The 18471-nt window shown below is 37.3% G+C and overlaps 1 protein-coding gene across 8 annotated transcripts in view; it reads left to right on the top strand.

The window, feature by feature from the left end:
• The window catches only part of PJA2 (praja ring finger ubiquitin ligase 2), a 266911-nt gene that overhangs the window by 135951 nt on the left and 112489 nt on the right, over positions 1-18471 (top strand). For 5 of the 8 annotated variants that reach the window (XM_031448790.2, XM_064482988.1, XM_064482997.1 and 2 more), the window contains one exon: positions 10240-10345. The gene's annotated coding sequence lies outside the window, so the exon portion shown is untranslated. Of the gene's footprint in view, positions 1-10236; positions 10346-18471 lie in introns of all 8 variants that reach the window. The other 3 variants (XM_031448789.2, XM_064482990.1, XM_064483003.1) reach the window with 1 other exon arrangement.

Genomic DNA, 18471 nt, shown 5'->3' with positions numbered 1-18471 from the left:
TAAAACATGCTTTAGTCATGGTATCATGACTTATAATAATGTATCAACATCAACTGTAGTCTAATATATTTGCTAATAACAATACATACCAAACTTTAGAACTGATTTCACTTTTTCCTTTAATAAGTTACAGAGGATTCAAGATTATCCTTAGCCTAATGTCATTACCTCTTGCTAACATTTCATGTACACTGGAGAGAAAGAGAGAGAGAAGTTGCCCAAAGGATGAGAAGGTTTATGTGAGGTGAAGGTAAAGAATGAGAGGGTGGGTTAGGGGATGAGAAAGAAGGATAAAGAGCATTTCCCCAATTTATCTGCTCATGGGACTTATCTTCATGTTCTCATGCAATGCTTACTGCATCTCCTCAAATTCTGTGGTGCACTTTTGTCATTTCTTGACCAACCAGTATCTGAACCCCTTTCTATTTAGGGGGACTCCCATGGTATAAACCAGATTCAACTGCCCCTTGAAGAAGAGAACAACTGAGAGACATTTTCCCATCCACAGACACAAGACATAAATTTGTCCAATCTGATGAGCATAATTCAGAGGCTGGTGACATGCAGAATCATGGACGGCAAGTTCTCAACCCTAGCATGGCCACAGGCAGAGACCATGGGCCGTGTGGTTTGGAGGCATCATCCTGGCTCCAGAATCAGAGGAACAGGATGAACTATCTCCTACCTGTGCCCACAGCAGCTGCAGTGGGGGTGACCCAAGATAGTTCTGGGGCTTAGTTTGGAGCATTTTTTCCAGATGATGTGGCCTCCATACCCAGTTCTCAAGCCTTTCTGGAGATTTTGTGATCTATCAGTATCCTTTAGTTAAATAATTTCCTTGAATTAGCCACAGTTAGTTTCTGTCGCTTACGATCACAAACCTTGACTAAAAAAAAATGACCTTAGGAAACACAGTTCTGTGTTATTTTTAAAATAATGATAGAAAATGAGCTCGTACTGATTACAGAAGGAAGATTAAATTTTTTAAAAAATTGATAAAGCTAAAATTTGCTGAATGTTACTAGTAACTGGCACTGTGGCTTAGGTTTCATTATATGCAGTAATTATTATTCCACTTCTCAAATAGAAAGACCAACACTCTGAAAGATTTGCCTGAAGTCAGTAAGCAGGAGTCAGAATTCAAATTCAGCCTATATGAAGGAAACAAGGCTAAGTAACATTAGCAACTTAAATTAAAATGTACAAACTTTTTTAAATAGAGTCACACCAAGATAATCAGGACATGTGGCTTGTGGCTATCACATGTTCTTGTAGCAAATATGGCAAAATGTAAGCGGTGCTCAGTGAAAAGAGAAGACTTCTGAACTGACTTAGTAATTACTTGAATAACCCTACTTCACTCACTGAAAAGATGAAATGCAGGGTACCAGGGTTCCCAGTCTTTCCCTTGTTCTTCTCCTGTTATCTCATCACAAACTGAACGTAATTAAGAGCAGTTGGTGCTAAGAGAGACAGACAATTTGCTGAGGAAATAATTAACCCCTGTATAAACTCAACCAGTTAAGAACTAATTTGTCCAGAATGGTAAAAAGTGCCTGGAGGACCCCATGGGTGTCAAAAAAAGGGAATGGTTACTGTAAACTCATAATTCACAGGTTAGAAATAAAATGATCTATTTGATACTTAAAATTGACTTTGCTTTTAACCATTACTCTAAATGGGGTGTTAGTTACTTTACGATTGAAAAATCTAGGCAATGAAATATGTGCTGTTTTATAAGTGAAGCAGTATAGTGAGTGTAAAAAGCACCAAAGTAAGGAATGATGAGCACTGTATCTCTGCTGGCCTCCTGTGTCCAACCTGAAGAAAATCTGGTCATTGGCCTCTATGCTAAACAGACCGGCAGACCATGGGTCCTAAGAGTCAGAGCTATACCTGAGTATCCTCTGAGAAGTGTCACTTTCTTCTCATCCTCACCATTCCTTTTTCATTTCTCTGTTCTTTCTACAACTTTTCTACACCATCCCCTCATAAGTAACCATTTTGTTTAACACTAGAATAATACTTGCTTTTTTTGCACAAATTAGCAGATGCATGTACATTTTTCATGTCCTCTTCTTTCTTACATGAAGTGTAGCTCAATATATATATATGAAGTATATATACATGTATGTATGTGCATATGAAGTATATATGCATGTGTATATGTGTTTATATGTCTATATAGATATAACAAGTCTATATATAAATTGGATCATGTTGAGAAAGTATTTCTCAATTCTTATTTTTGAGTGTTTTTATTTTGTCATACATAGGCTTTTTCAGTATCACTGTAGATAACCATGTGATTCTCTTCTTTAGCACAACTGAGATAGTATATGATCTTAATACATTTCCTAATATTGAACAAACCTTGCATTCCTAAAATAAATCATGCTTGGTGATGGTTTATTCCTTAATGTGGTATTAGATTCTTAATTTATTTGAAATTTTTGCGTCAATACCAAGAGGATATTGATTTGTAGTTTTCTTTTTTGTGTGTGTGTGTGTATTATTCTTTGCCTTTTTTCCATTTCCATTACTTTGTCTCTAACCCTTTTTACTTTCTTTTTACCTTATTCTCCTATTTATTTTCCTGCCTCTCTTGTATGTCTATCAAATTTTTATGTGAGTCTATTCTTCCTTGGGCACCTTATAATTTATTCTTTTTATTTCTTGGATTTTCTGTCTTTTTAATCCATTTTTTTCCTGAATTCAATCAATTCATTATATTTCTTCAAGTTTGTATCTTTTTCTTTTCTTAGTTTTTTAATTTCTGATTCAAAGAGTTTGTTTTATATCTTCAAATGCTCAGATGAGTATATATGATTCTGTTTGGAGTGTTGACTTACAAATTTGTTCTGCTTCTCATGGGAGGTGGGTTGTTAGTTGACATATGAAAAAAATTTTCCTAATTTTTTTGCACTGGCTCTGTGTGAATTCGTTGATACTTCTTTTTATTTTTTATGGTATGGTGGTGATTTATAAGATTCTTGGCTTAATGGCTACAGTTTTCAGCAATATAGCAAGGTCCATATGCTTTTTAGGGGTTATTTTGTTCATTGTTAGTAGTGGGAGGAGGAATTGTAAGTCATTCAATGTCGTGTTTCTCTTTGATCTTGTAAGACCCTAAAATTTCTACCTTTTGCTTCATTTTCCCTTCACCACCCAATTACAAAGGGTGTTTCTTTTTTCCTTTTTGTTTTTTCTCTCCCCTTAAATAATATGTTTTGAATAGTGCCCTTTAAATAACTCTTAACCTTCTTAATCACACATACTCTGAGGTTGTTTCAATGAGGAAAAGACTTCCCTTTACATGTTGTGCTCTGCCTGGATACTGTGATAATGTTTTCATATGGAGGGTGAATTTAATCTTTTTGATGGTAGTTTTGATGAACCTTAAGCCCCTCTGCTAGCTTCCCTTCTTGACTTTCCTGGAGTTTTTCTCAGTCTACTTTTGCCCACTACAGAGCCCCGTGGTGGTGTAGGGGTCAGCAAGTATGAGAGATCGTGCAGTGGGATGTGTAATTTTTCTCGTTTTAATCACAGTCATTTTCAAGTTTTGGCATTCTCTGTCTTTAAATTATGCTGAGGGCATGGTTTTATGCAAATTTGCTTATCTCATCTTGTTTTGAACCATTTGAGGAAAAAAATATCAGGAGGCAAATAGTTAAGCCGTTGTCACTGTCCGTTGCTACCCAGAAGTCCCCAATAATTGTTGTTTTGAAGTTCTTGTCTGCTAACTTCGATTACGTGGATCCCCTATTTGCTTTTGTTGGCTTTGTTCCTCTTGATTACTGGTCATATGACCTTGCCTCTTCACACATCTAGTAACCCTTGATTGCAGATAGGATGTTTTGTACAAAAGACCCATAGAGGTCCCAGTTATTATTTTCCACAAGAAAAAATTTTCCCTTCTTTTCTTGTGATGGATGAGTTGTGTTCTCCCACAATTCTTATATTGACTTCCAGTTTGACCATATTTGGACATGAGATCTTTAAGGAAGTAACTAAGATTAAATGAGATCAAATAAGTAGGGCCCTAATCTGTTAGAAAATGCCCTTATAGGAAGAAAACGAAATATCCACTACCCCCACCCCATCTCTGTTCTCGTGCACTCAGTAAAGGCCATGTGAGGACACAGCAAGAAGGCTACCATCAGCAAGCCAGGAAAAGAATTCACAGCAGATATCAAATTGGTCAGAACCTTGATCTTGGATTTCCAGGCTCCAGAACTGTGACAAATAAATTTCTGTTGTTTCAATGACCCAGGCGTCAGTATTTTGTAATGGCAGCCCAAGCAGACTAATATACCACTATTAGGCAGGGAATGGGGCCTAATCACTTAAATCCAATCGGGACCAGGGTTAAGTTTCAGTAAGATTCAGTTCACTTCTGAATTAGTCATTTTCCCTGTACGTGACTATCCCAGGCGTTTCATTGCAAGCATGTGGTTCTTTGGCTCTTCATTACTGAAAGCCTGCAGGAAATACATTTGGGGCTCCTCCAGTTTCCAGTGCTCCACAAGATTACCAGAGCTTTGCTGGTTGCTCTTCTTCCAGCAGAGTCCCTCCACATGGGTCAAGCCCAAGCATCAGTGCATCACCCAAATTGACAAATGCCCCAAGAGAAAAATAGCTGACGATCCTGAGGTCACCTCAGAACTTTCCTCTCTCTCTAGAAGTTTAACTCATTTAGCCTTCATTGCTTTCACAGCTCCCTGATGTTTCAAAAATAACTTTGGCAATATTTTCTGTTTGTTCAAGTAAGAGTATTGGCCTGTCACATCCTGCTTAGAAGCAGAAATCCTTCTCCACATAACTTCTATTATTTACAACCCTGGCCTTCCAGAAGGATCTAACTGAACTGGAGGGAGATCAGGATAGTAGAGTAGGAGGACACTGAGCTTACCTCCCTCTGGGAACATATCAGAAGTACATCTACATGTGGAACAACTCTCACTAAAAACAGACTGGAGGCTGGCAGAAAGGCTCTTCTACAACCAGGGCTGTAAAAAAGATCCACACAAAATCAGGTTGGAAGGGAGGAGAAGCGATCAGGTTGGGACCTGCACCCTAGCAGGGCACACAGAAGACAAGGGTGATATCATGGGCTCAGGGATCCTCCCCGAGGAGTGAGATGTCAGAGTCACATGTTAGTCTTCAAGTCCTGGCGTCCTACACCAGGAAGACCAGTCTCCTTAGCTAGTTTGAAAACCAGTGAGACTTATCAGAGAGGTGGAATAAACTAAGATTCTACGGGAGAGGAGCACACACACACTTGTTTACTCCTGAAATAAGGCAGAGGAATGGCCTGGGTAATAAAATAAATAAACTACAAGGATATATTGTACAGCACAGGGAATATAGTCAATACTTATGGAGTAGAATCTATAGAAATATTGAATCTCTGCTGTATTGTACACCTGACACTAATACAATATAGAAATCAACCATAATTTTTAAAAAGAAATCTAACTGAACTAACATATGTTTATTGGAATGAGTGGATAAATAAATAAATAGAGCCAGTTTGCCTGCTTCTTAATCTGGGTCAAGTTTGCCACTTTCTTGGGGAGGGCAAAGTAGACAGTGGTATTCTGGTGATACAGCAAAAGTACTACGGCCAAGATTCAGAAGCATGTAGCAAAAGGGATGTTTTTGAAGCATGAACCGATCAGACCTAGGCCGTCTAGATTCCTGATTCTCTGTCTTTATTTTCATTAGTTTTTACTTTTCAGAGTCTCCTCTACAACCCCAGATGGGAAGTAATGGGTGATGTATTTGCTTACTGGCTTACCATATGTCTTCCCAACTAGACTCCATGGGGGCGGAGACTTTGTCTTGAATGCTATTTCATCCTAAGAATCCAGCACAATGCCTGACCCACACAAATCATTTGTATAAATGAATGAATAAATGAATGACGATTGCAAAGTCCTTTCACAGTCTGGCTTTTTTAGCAGATCAGCCTTACTAAATACATAAGGTAGAAGTAAAACTGTGGAACTTATTGACAATAACTAACATAGATATACAATATGACTTTTAGAAACTTGAGAAGAAGCAATTTAGCAATCAATAACTTTGATCTAAAAGTTACAATCTCAAGGATATATTATGTTTTACCATCAAAAATAATAATAATTTGTGAGATTACATTATCCTAGAATCCCTCAAAATAAAATCCTGTCCATCGAGTTAGAACTTCAAAGAAAGTAAATCTCAAGGAAAACTTCAAAATGCAGGCAAGTTTGGAAACATTTTCAACTTCCAGTGCTAACTATAATTATTGGCCACTTGGAAACTGGCATAGGAACTTCATCAATAGCTCTATGTATACATACCAATGCCAGTAAGATCATACAAACCCAACCAAGGACAGAAGTTATTTTGAGGAAACTAGAGTTAACCTTATATAATGTTTATTACTTCATTTTTCTCCTTTGGAAAATATCCTTTCACAAGATCTTTATGTAAAAGCAACATAATTTTCTTAAAAATTGCAAGGCTATATGAAATGATTAATTCTTACTAAATATCTGAAGAAAAACATCAATTTTAGGATGTCTGTAGGCGAAATAATAATAATGAAAAATACTATAATGTGTGAACACATACATTTTATTTATATGTTGTTGAAAATGTTCAACAGCAGGATAATTGGCCATAGGGGATGATTCATATTAAATAATCAAAAAAGTCCATTCCCTTGCTATTTTATTTTCTGAATCAATTACAAATGAAGCAATCATGAGAGGAGCCACAGAACATGGAATAAAGCTTATAGGCTGTGAAATAAAACAGCTATGAATTCAAGTCTTTGCTCTAGTGTTACTGGTGACGTAACTAACTTCTCTGAACATCATTGTCTTCATTTGTAAAAACAGGAATTATTGAGAGAGCTCAGAGGAGTCATCTGTAGTATAGGAGAGTAACTTAGGGTTAACTGGTAGAAATAAAGGAGTTGATCTGATAAAGGGGAGGAGCTGTGTAGATGAACCAGAGCACAGGGAGAGACGAAGACAAAACAGGGTGAGAAAGAGGCAGAACAATGGCATGATTTTCATTCTTTTCACCAAGGAGTGGGAAATCTCAGGAGCAAAGTGGGACTCTGGCCAGGCAGAAATAAAGATCTTGTTCAAAAGTATACAATTACGCCCTCCATCAGGTTGCCCTGACAATAGAATCCTTGCTTTAACATAACATTACAAAGAAAACAATTCTTTGTAATTGAATTAATGTTGCCTTAAGAACTATCTGGGAGGGAGTTTGAAAGGGGATTAGATTACAGACAAAAATTTATGTCAAAACAGAGAACACGATTATGCAAGAAGGGGTTACCTTGTGTCTGAGCACTGGGAAACATCTGGTACTGCTACTCCTCGGAGCTGACTTTGGTGAGAGTCAGGGGTAAATAATAAATCAGGTAGTGGCACATCTACACTTTGACACCTAGTCTAATCAGAGTGCTGCTTGAGAAGGAAACCTCCTAAATTGGGAGCCCTGGACTTGGAAATAGCAGGTTGTAGACGTTTGCAATACCCAGGCCTCCCCAGAGGGCTCTCTTAGCCCCTTACAACTGCTTTGGAGGATAGGGTCTGCCTGGAGGAGAGAGAGCAGAATGGATCTCCAGGGATAATGATGCCAACCTCATAGGGTGTATTGAGTTAACTGAGAAACTTATTATAAAATTACATAGCATATTAGTGCATAACAAGTTTGGTTTCCTCACAACCTAAAGCATTTGTCATGGGTTACACATCGACTTTCACTTAAAGTTGTTTTCATGTTTTAACCTTAGCCCACCCTTCAGGGTAATATAAGATATATGTGTTTATATGTTGCCAAAATCAGACAAGTCAACATTTTTGCCTTGCAAACTTAGTTGAAGTTTAAACTGCTTACCCAAAATTTAATCTATACTTTTAGGGGCTTAAGAGTTTTCAGATGAAAGCCTTAAAATATCACAGAGTTTTTCTAGAGTGAAGAAACAAAAAGCACTATAATAATTGACTTTCTTACTCCTCTCTGCCCTGAGACAGTGAGAATGTATCTTGCTAATCTTTGTGTACAAAGCCTGTAGTTCCTTAAAGATTCTGTTGTTGTTGCTGAATGAAGGAATAAAGAGAAGAAGAAAAGCCAATTGAGAAACGATATCTACTTTGGGGATTTCAGATATAAGGCACCAAAAACCTTTACTTTTAAAAAACCGTTCTTCCCTTTTCAGTTCTAAATATTAAGCAAGCCATACAAAACAACATGCTCATGGAATCTCACTGAAACCTGAAGTATTCTTCAGGAAAACTAGAAGAATTAAAGAGATTATGAGAAAGAGACCAGAGCATGGTGATAAACTCAGTGTACCATATTTATTGGCTCATTTTAAACGGCTGTGATCTTTAAAAGATTGCATTTTACTATAGCAACTGAAAATGCCATTGACTATGTAAGTATTTAACTATTTCTGGTCTCAGGATTTCATAACAGAGTTTGCTTTTCATCAATAAGTTAAATTTTATAAGTCAGGCAGGGAAAGATAAATACTATGTGACATACTTATATATGGACTCTGAAAAATAATACAAATGAATCTATATAGTGTAGACTCACAGACATAAAAAAACAAATTTATGGTTACCAAACAGGATGAGAAGAGGAACAAATTAGGAGTGTGGGATTAACAAATACAAACTACTATCCATAAAACAGATAAGCAACAAATATTTACTGTATAATACAGGGAATAATATTCAATATCTTATAATAACCTATAATGGAGAATAATCTGAAAAAATATGTGTGTATATATTAATTTAATTAATTAATTTTAATTAATTTCTTCTAAGTCCAGACCTGGTCTCTCATCATTCATGTTTAAATTCACTTTTGGATAAATTATTCCTAAGTATTCAGTCAGCTTGTATTATGTTAGTGATTTACACCTAGCTTTATCTCTCTCTCAAGTTTATCAGTGTGGCTTGCTGTATATTAAAATTTGGCTCTGCAGGGAGCACCATGATAATTTGGCTTGTTGCAGGAAAGGGAAATATGTGGTGTAGATAACATCATTGGGAAGTTGTGTGTTAGTTTGCTTTGAGAGATGAGTCTAATTCTCCCATGTATGGGGCTTAATTGGATTTTAAAGTTTGCTATTGCTAAAGCACAGCTGTAGAAAACTTTGGGGCCTAGCATAAGCTTGTCTTTATGTTATTAACAGATAGAGAGATTAAAATATTAGTCTAGTTAGTGAATTTGTCTGCTTATGGACATACTTCATGGTTCATGACACAGATAGCAAGGGTCAGTAGAATTGTCACATCAGCAATGCTGCCTCCAAAAGTTTCTCAAGGAAGGACATTAGCGCCATGTAGAGAATGAGAGAAATGTGGATTTAGAATTATAGAACTGAATTTGTGTCTTGTTCCTTGTTACTATTTGTAGGGCCCTGGATAATTTACTTAACCATCATGTAAGTCTTCGTTTCTTTACCCATAAAGTGAGAGTAACAGCATACATCCTACTTAACAGTCTTAGTCCATTCAGTCTGCTACAACAAAATACCAGGGACTGGGTGGCTTATAGACAACAGAAATTTATTTCTTAGAGTTTTGGAGGCTGCCTTTCCAAGATTATGACGCCAGCATGGTCAGATGAGGGCCCTCGACTATGTTGCAGACTTCTTATATTCCCACGTGAAGAAAGGGCAGAGGGGCTCTCTGGATCTTCTTTTATAAGAGGACTAAACTCATTTATTTGGGCTTCACTCTCATGACCTGACCACCTCCCAAAGGGTAGACTTTCATCATTTTTGGAGTTAGAATTTCCATTTTTGAGTTTTGGAAAGATACAAACATTCAGACAATAGCACTAACTTAAGGGGCCAGTTTGAGACTCAGATGGTATAAAGCACTTACATTACACTTATTCATCCCCATGTCTCTCCTACAAATGAAATGCCTAACAGGCTGTGCCTAGTTCAGCTTTCTAAGTCTCATTGCCTAACCCTGTGCCTGGAAGTCAAAGTATATTCCACAAATGTTGGATGAACGGATACATCAATGAACAAATGATGAAACTGAAGAATGAATAAATGAATGATAGTCAAGGCATAGGTAGAAATATTGTTCAACACTAGCTCAAGGACATTGTGAGACTGAATAATATTTTAACAATATCTCAGAACTTAGAATCCCTGTATCTAATGCTGTATGTTTTTTTCTGGGCTTCTCTTAGTAGAAAAGAAGATGAATATCAGGATTTGGGAAGAAGCGCAAATCTCTTAGTGAAGAAACAGCCAAGAAAATTACTGCTCTCCTAGTGCAAAGAGGGACACTAATTAAAGGTAAGACATGGGCAAGAAGTGGAATGGAGAACTTGTATGAATAAACTGTATCATAATTAACACTTAGTAATTTATCTAAGTTTTAGAGGATGACTGTCTTGTTGCAGAGACCCTTGAGTTATTTAAAGTATTTCTGAAGAAAACCTTTGAAATCCCTGGAGATGATGTTTTTAACCTTTTTATAAAGATTCTTTCCAACCCCATTCAGAGTCTCTGTATAGGGTTCTATGATGGAGCATATACGATCTGTTGTCTAGGAAAATGAGAATGGATTTAGGTAAACCTGAGACGATCCTGCCTATTTATAGTGACATCAGTGGTGGTGGTGGTGGGAAAGGAGATATGCTGTGGAAAAATATTCTGCATGTGTGATTATGTGGTTTCCAGAATTATGCACTCAGTTTTTTGTTTCATCTTTGTTTACTCTTTCTTTGTTTAACCATTTGCAGTGAGGAAAAATAGCTCTCTGATTACTGTTTTAAAATCATGGCAAACATAGATGCCAATATATATGCAAAATTTTGTATACATGTTTGAATGGGGAAGTAAATATTGCCAGGGGAGGAGAGAGGTGTCGGAGGATTTTGATACAGTACCGTAACATACGATATTCTTCTTGGTTCTATTACTCATGGCTGTAACTACATAGAACGCATCATAGAAACATCCTCACATGTTCATCCAGCCACAAGTACAAGCATGAAGCACATTTCCACCATGAACCTCTGCAGTTTGTGTAGGGGAAAAGAATACGGAACTAGGAAGACGTCTCTGACCATGATCACATTTGGATTTTCTCTGAATACCATATAAGAGGAGGCTGTTTCTCAGCTTTGTGCCAATGATTTAGGACCTGGAGGCAAGGGGAGAATACAGAGACTGAACCCTGGTTTCCCCTCATTAAAAATATTCTGTTTTGGCTTTCCCACCCAGAGTACATGGAAGAAACCAAAATTAGCACTACAATTTCTAAACTGGTAGTAAAGCTAATAGTCTACTGTGGGATGGGGCAGGATGGGGATCTTCATTGCCCCTTCCCATTCATAAGCATAAACACTGGCCCTGTAGGTTTGCTGGGGAAGACAACCAGTAATGAACTTATTACAGAAATAAACACAGCAGTCCAATGGAAATGGGCAAAGAACATGAGCTGAGAGTTCACATATACTCAAAAAGCTAATGGCTTTTAAATACATAAAAATAAACTAGATCTCTCTGATAAAGAGTATCAAACAAAACTACAGTGAGATACCATTTTCATATGGCAGATATGAAACCCAGTGGAATGGTTCAATGGTTCAGTGGTTCAAATCAATGAAATGGTTCAACCCAATGTAATGGTTCAAACCCAGTGAAATTGTTCATTGGTTGGATGTGGATCAAGGTGCTATTGTAGTGGGACAGAGACTGATAAAATTCTTTGGAAGTCTATTTGGAAATGTTTACCAAAATGTAAAATGAACATAGAAAAATTCATAATGCACACACATCTCTAGGATTTTTTTAACATATATAATCACCCTAATGTACAAAACCATATGTATGATGATACAGATCTTCCTTGACTTATGGTGGCATTACCTCCTAATAAAGCCATCGTAAACTGAAAATATTATAGGTTGACAATGCATTTAATATACAACCTACTGATCATCATAGCTTAACTTACCCTACCTTAAATGTGCTCAGAACACTTACATTAGCCTATAGTTGGGAAAATCACCTAATACAAAGCCTATTTTATAATAAAGTGTAGAATATCTCATGTAGTTTATAGAATGCTGTACTGAAAGTGAAAAAGAGAATGATTGTGTGGGTACAAAATGGTTGCGAGTGTAACAATTGCTTACCCTCATGATCTTGTGGCTGAATGAGAGCCACGGCTCAGTGCCACTGCCCAGCATCATAAGAGAGTGTTCTACTGCATATTGCGAGCCCCGGAAACAATCAAAGCTCAAAATTCAAAGTATACTTCCTACTGAATGTGTATGGCTTTCGTGCCATTGTAAAGTTGAAAAATTGTAAGTCTGGGACCATCTGTATTCATTATAGCTGTGGGTTCTGTCCAGCAGAAGTCCCACCAGGGTGGAATGAATTACTTGGGACTCTGTGTAAAGTCAAGAGAGCGAGAGGGAGTCGGAGACCAACTCCCCAAGCCTCTCAAACACTCCCATATTTATTGTACACAATCAAAGAGAAGATCACAAACAATTGTGTCATGGAACACAGGAGCTTAAGGAAAAACAGGATTGGGTAGAGATCATAAATTCCACAATGGGTACAAAGGCTTAATTTATCCTCAGGGCAGTCATGAGGAGAGGGGAATAAGGTACATTCTTCAGATATAAGAAGTTGATTACAAAACAGACCACCAGACCGCCAGTTTCTTGTCTTGGGGGTCATAGACTATCTAAACAGCAGAAAGCATGCCCAGTGTTTATAGCTGAGGGCATGGGTCATCGCTTTGCAACAAGCAGAGTAAACCCTGAACTATGGACCTATGCTTATGATAAACAAGCCATGTCCTGCGTTTATAGCAAGGGACACACAATGGCTTTGCCACTGCGGAAGCAGCCCTAAGCTAAAACCTCAAATATACAAGCAAGTCATTGTCTCTGCTTTTTATGGCAAGGAGACAGGAGTGCAGATGCACAGGCGCCTGCTAGCAAAGAAGTTACTAAGCGCATTTGTTCTTCACAAGTGGCTGGGGTCTGTTACAGTTTATTAACCCAATCATGGGCTCCCACAGTAGCAATGAATACTATTTGTAAGAACAAAAGAATGCAGACAATCTAAACATCTGACAGTAGTCAAATACTTAAATAAACCAAATGCCTGTGTAATAGAATATCATGCAGTCATTAAGAAGGAGGCTCTGATTATGACTGACTTCCAAGATGTTTTGTTAAATGAAATAAATTAGATACAAAAGAGTGCAGATATTCTGCCACATTCCCCTGTTCACCATTCTCCACCCATACTGGCCTTGCTGTCTTCTAGGTTTGCTGAGCTCATTTCAGCCTCAGGACCTTTGTATTTGCCATTCTTTCTGTCTAAAATGTCTTGCTAATTTTCACATAGTTGTCTTTTCTGCTCATCTTTCAAGTCTTAGTGCAAATTCCTTCTTCTTAGACCAACCTTCTAGTTCCCAGTAGACTTATCTTATTGAAAGAATTAGCCTATTTAGCTTGAAACTGTGTAATATGACTAATATGTTGGTGAGATAGAGTCCATAATAGCTAAGAGTGCCGCACCCTGTCACTTGTATTGAGTTGCCCTGTTTGAATTTCTTCATAGGACTTAGCAGTGTTAGGAAACATCTTATTTTAGAAGTTGTTTTATATGTTTACTTCTGTCCCTTCCCTGTTGCACACACTCCAACTTATTAGAATTTAAGCTTCTTAAGGACAGGAATTTTGTCGTGTTCATCCCTATGCCACTAATATTTAGAGCTGTGCCAAATACAGAGTAGACTTACAATAAATATTGAATGAATGAATAAAGGAAATACCCATATATGCAAAAAATATCTCTGGAAAGTACTGAAGAGAATGTTAGGCTGGTTATTCTAAGGAACAGGAAAGACATTCATGTTCTAATTTGAGCATGAGAGACAAACTAGGTGAGACACCATGCCTGACTCAGGTCTATTTGATAGGCAAAGTGGGGTAGGGCTTTTGTCAGCCTATCAGTATAATGCCTCCTTAATAACCTTCATTTTATATTCATACAAGAATTGCATACCTGCTACAAAAGCAGAATTGTAGTATTTGCGGGGGAGGGTAAAACTCAGTGGTAGAGTGTGTGCTTAGCATGCGTGAGGTTCTGGGTTCAATCCTCAATACCTCTGTTTAAAAAAATTAATAAATAAAGTTAATTACCTCCCTACCAAAAAATATACATATGTGTGTGTCTGTGTGTGTACATATACACATATGTACACAAATACATATATACATATACATATACATGTATATATATATAGAAAGGAATTGTTAGAAGCCATTTCTCAGCTCCAAGCCCACCTTCTATCCTGGTGGACTGGGATTGCTCAAACTACATCTCCAAGACTCCCTTACCATCTGGCTTTGTATTAGGTTCTACCAGTGGGAATTAAAGAGGATTATTGGAGGTAGTAAGGAGGGGAGAAGAAGCTTATTTTGTACTTCCTGTCAGTAATCTTCAACAATAGCCCACAGCTGGCTACAACTTCCACCTTTTTCCAGCGCTCACAGTTCCATTCTCACCAAGCTGCCTAGTAGTAGCCAAGCTGAGACCCTTGGAAGCCCTAGGAGGAGGCACACTGCAATCTCTTACCAACTGTGCTGCTCCTCCTGAGCCCTGGGAGAACCCACCTGGCCATGCCCCTCCTCAGAGGTTCCAGCACCAGAGGCCCAAGCACTAGCTCTGTAGGGCCCTCCTCCTGGCTCACAGATTCTGGTTAAAGGCCTCTTTCCCATACTCTCCACGCTTGAGAGTTGTAGCCACTTCCTACTCTCTGTAATATCTGGGTACCTCAGCATCCTCCTTTTGCTCTTTCAGCCTTCTGACTGCTGCATAGCCGGATCCCTCTAATTCTAACTATTAAGGTTTCTGTTTTCCTTCTCGGAAGGAAGTGCTTGTTCTGGGTCTTCTTCCCTTGGTCTGTATTCTTTCCCTGGGGTGATCTTTTTCTAGTTTGACTGGTTTATATCCCTCAGGATGCATATCAAACTTCCTATTTGCTATTTACATCTTAAAGTCTAATAGACATCTCAAATTTAGGTTGTCAAAAAATAAACTCCTGGTGTACCAGTCTATTCCTCTGTTAGCGTTCTCTGTCTCAGTAATGGTACCTCTACCCATTCATTTGTTCAATCCTAAATTCTAGAAGTCATCTTTGCTTCCTATCCTTCCCTGATTATTCGCATCCAGTGCATCAATATGTCATGTTGTTTCCACTCTTTTCCTTTCCATCTCTTATGTCATTACCCTAGTTTAGATTAGATTATCTGTCAGTTCAGTTCCCTTCTAAGTGGTCTCTATCTTTCAACTATTGCCTTCCTAGAGTCGATTTTCTACATCATAGCCATAATATTTTTTTTAAGTAAATCACAAAGAAAATGAAATCCAGACAACTTACCATGACTCTATAGGATCTGGTTCCTGCCAGCACTTCCCACCTCATCTTCTATCATGGTCTGTTTGAATTACCTGTACTGTAGACTCAGAGACCTCTTTTTTGTCTCATTCCACATCAAGCTCTTTATAGACTGAGATCCTTTGAATTCACTGCCTCTTCTACCAAGAAGCTTCTTCTACTGTTTGTTTACATGTCATCCTCAGGGAGGTTTTCCTAACCACCAATTCTAGAGTAGCCTTCCGTCCCTAATTTCTCTCTATTGTAGAGTCCAGTTTATCTCCTTAATACTCTTATCTTGTTTATTGGTCCTTTCCTTTGTTTGTTGTCCAGCTATATGGGGTAGTGGCCATGCTATTTACTATTGCAGCCCCAGCATCTCCCGCACCTGGAACAATCTCTGTTCCCCAAAAAGTGCTCAGTAGATATTTGCTGACCAAATTAATGAATAAATGTTTTTAGTATTCTCTTGTTTAAAATACTCCAACATCAAAGTATATAACATTTTCCACCCACTACATTGGAGTGAAAATCTATAGCATTAGATTTGTCTTCCACCAACTATACTTTCCTATCACACTTCCTAGGAAATGCCTTGAGTAAAAGCAGCTTAGAGGATCAAGACTTGATAACATGGCTAACATTTTCTTTGGATAAATAATACATGAATATAAGTCAAAAATGAAGACACACCAGAATGTACAAGATTTTCACAACAGCAAGATTCATGGCCTTTAAAAATATGTAGAACAAGATGAAACAAATGTTTTCAGTAGATGTTCAGGTGCTCTTTTCTAAAAATAACATACGTAACCACAAATCAATGCTTAAAGCCAGATGGTTAATGAAGGCCAGCCAGGAAACTCCTATAATTCACAGTAATGAGTATGATAATGAGTTCCCATTATAAACCAAACTGCAATGTGACACACTGTATCTGTTTCAAATAAGAGTAATTTGATTGTTTCATATTTTTCAAAGCTCCAAAGCTTAATTTATGGGCAAAAATGTTAGAAAGTCTGATTGATAGAGCTAATCATGCCCGATTAGCAAAAAAGAAAGGTGGCCTAAATTTTATTAATAAGACCTATTCTAATGTCAGATGTCATTAGAAGGAAAACAATATTCCAACTCAAATGAAAATCTAGATCTTAAAAACATGAAAGAAGTCCCTTTACTATGCTTGAAAAGAAATGTTTTTTCTCCACATCTTTGATGTCTTTATAAATAGGACCCTACAAAAGGTAGGTTCTGTTGAACTGAATGCTTTAGGGACTTGGCCACTATGAAAAGATGCCAGGGATTAAATTTTATTATAGTGTCAAAAAATGTTTATTTTTACACTTAAAATTCACCTTGATCTCAGAGAAGTAGTCTGAAAGGGCATTCCCAGTTATCCACAGTGACATGGGCAGAACATGACATTGCTTTGCAGACCATTTAATATGATTACACAGACAGGTTCTGCTCTTGAGTGACATGTTGCACTGGGCCTTCTTGTGAAAGGATGGAATGTTAAGGGTCAAGAACTGAGAAAGCAAGGGCTCTAATACCCATCATTATTCCCATCTAATGTGAGGTTGGCTGCCTACACATCATATGTTTGGAATACAAGCTGTTATAATTAATGTGTATGTTTGATGTTCCATATTTTTGTGTTATTTTTATTAAACTATCATTTGCTCTTAGAAATTCTAAACCACATTTTTCCCCCAAATGTGACAAGGCTATAGGCAGACATGCTTGCACAAATTCTGATCTTTCAAGATTTCTGAGTCAACCTCAATTATATTTACTGAGGCCTGGAGGCTTATTTTCCAAAGTGTGTAAGACAGAGTCTCTGATATGGAAACGAAAAGATAAAATTGAAGATTTGAGTACTATATTGAAAACTGAAGAATTAAGTAAATTTAGCCTTTTTCTACCACTCAGCTCCCCACATGCCAGGCCTTCACTATCCCAGGAAGAGATTAAAGGTCTCTATAAAAATAAAACAGATTCAAATGAAAGTTCCAAAGATGCTAACATCAAAATTCCTTGAGTAAATAACCCAACTTGATCACCCTAAATGGAGCTCACAATCTTTAAGGCCCATTAATGCACTCAAAGGGACCAGTGAGCTATTTAACATACCTCAAACTATGAAAAGACAATATATGTCAAATGTGAGAAGACAATAAAAACATATATGCATATATAATTATATATAAAGTATTAAAACATATGAGATGACAACAATACTATAAAATGAGAGAAGACAACTAAGGGTTATCAGACATTGGAAGCCAGCATACAATTTGAAAGGTAGAGACCAAAAACAAATAGATTTAAAGCAACTTGGAGACAACAGAGATTATGCAGGAAAAAGGAAACTTGAAAATAAGAACAAAACAGTATTAGTATCTACAGAGAGATGAGAGATTATGCAACCAAAACCATGAACAGGATACTATAGTAAAGAAACAGATTACAAAGAAGAGCTTTTACAAACAGAAAGCATTATAACTAAAAATGAAAACTCAATAGAAGGATGTTCAGGAAGACTCAAGAGAAATTTAGTTAACTGCTGAAGAGTGAGAGGTCGAATAGCGATTAAACACATAAAAAATGAAGCAAACGAAAACAATTATAACTCCAGGGAAAACACAAAGTTGTACAGGAAAGGAGTCGTACTCAAAGTTTACTACATGTCTCAGCTAAAAATAGTCATGACATTGTACTAATATGCAATATTAATTTAACCAAAATTACAATATAAATCTACTAGAAGAAAAGGGAATGAGAAGATTATGCATGTGTGGAGAGGGAAGGAAGGAGGGAAGGAGAGAAAGAGAGACACATAGTCTCGTCTTTATAGTGGAAAGCCAGTTAACAATGCCAGAAACTGATAGCATCTGAAGCTAAATGACAACATAATGACATGAAAGACATGAAAGCAATTAATTCTGGGGAGGGCAAAATGTTAAGGAGTGGAGCAATGCCGTGTTTCATAGCAAACCATGGAAAT

Source organism: Camelus dromedarius, chromosome 3, assembly GCF_036321535.1.
Source record: "Camelus dromedarius isolate mCamDro1 chromosome 3, mCamDro1.pat, whole genome shotgun sequence".
Taxonomy (NCBI): domain Eukaryota; kingdom Metazoa; phylum Chordata; class Mammalia; order Artiodactyla; family Camelidae; genus Camelus; species Camelus dromedarius.
This window is presented reverse-complemented; position numbering and strand designations above follow the sequence as displayed.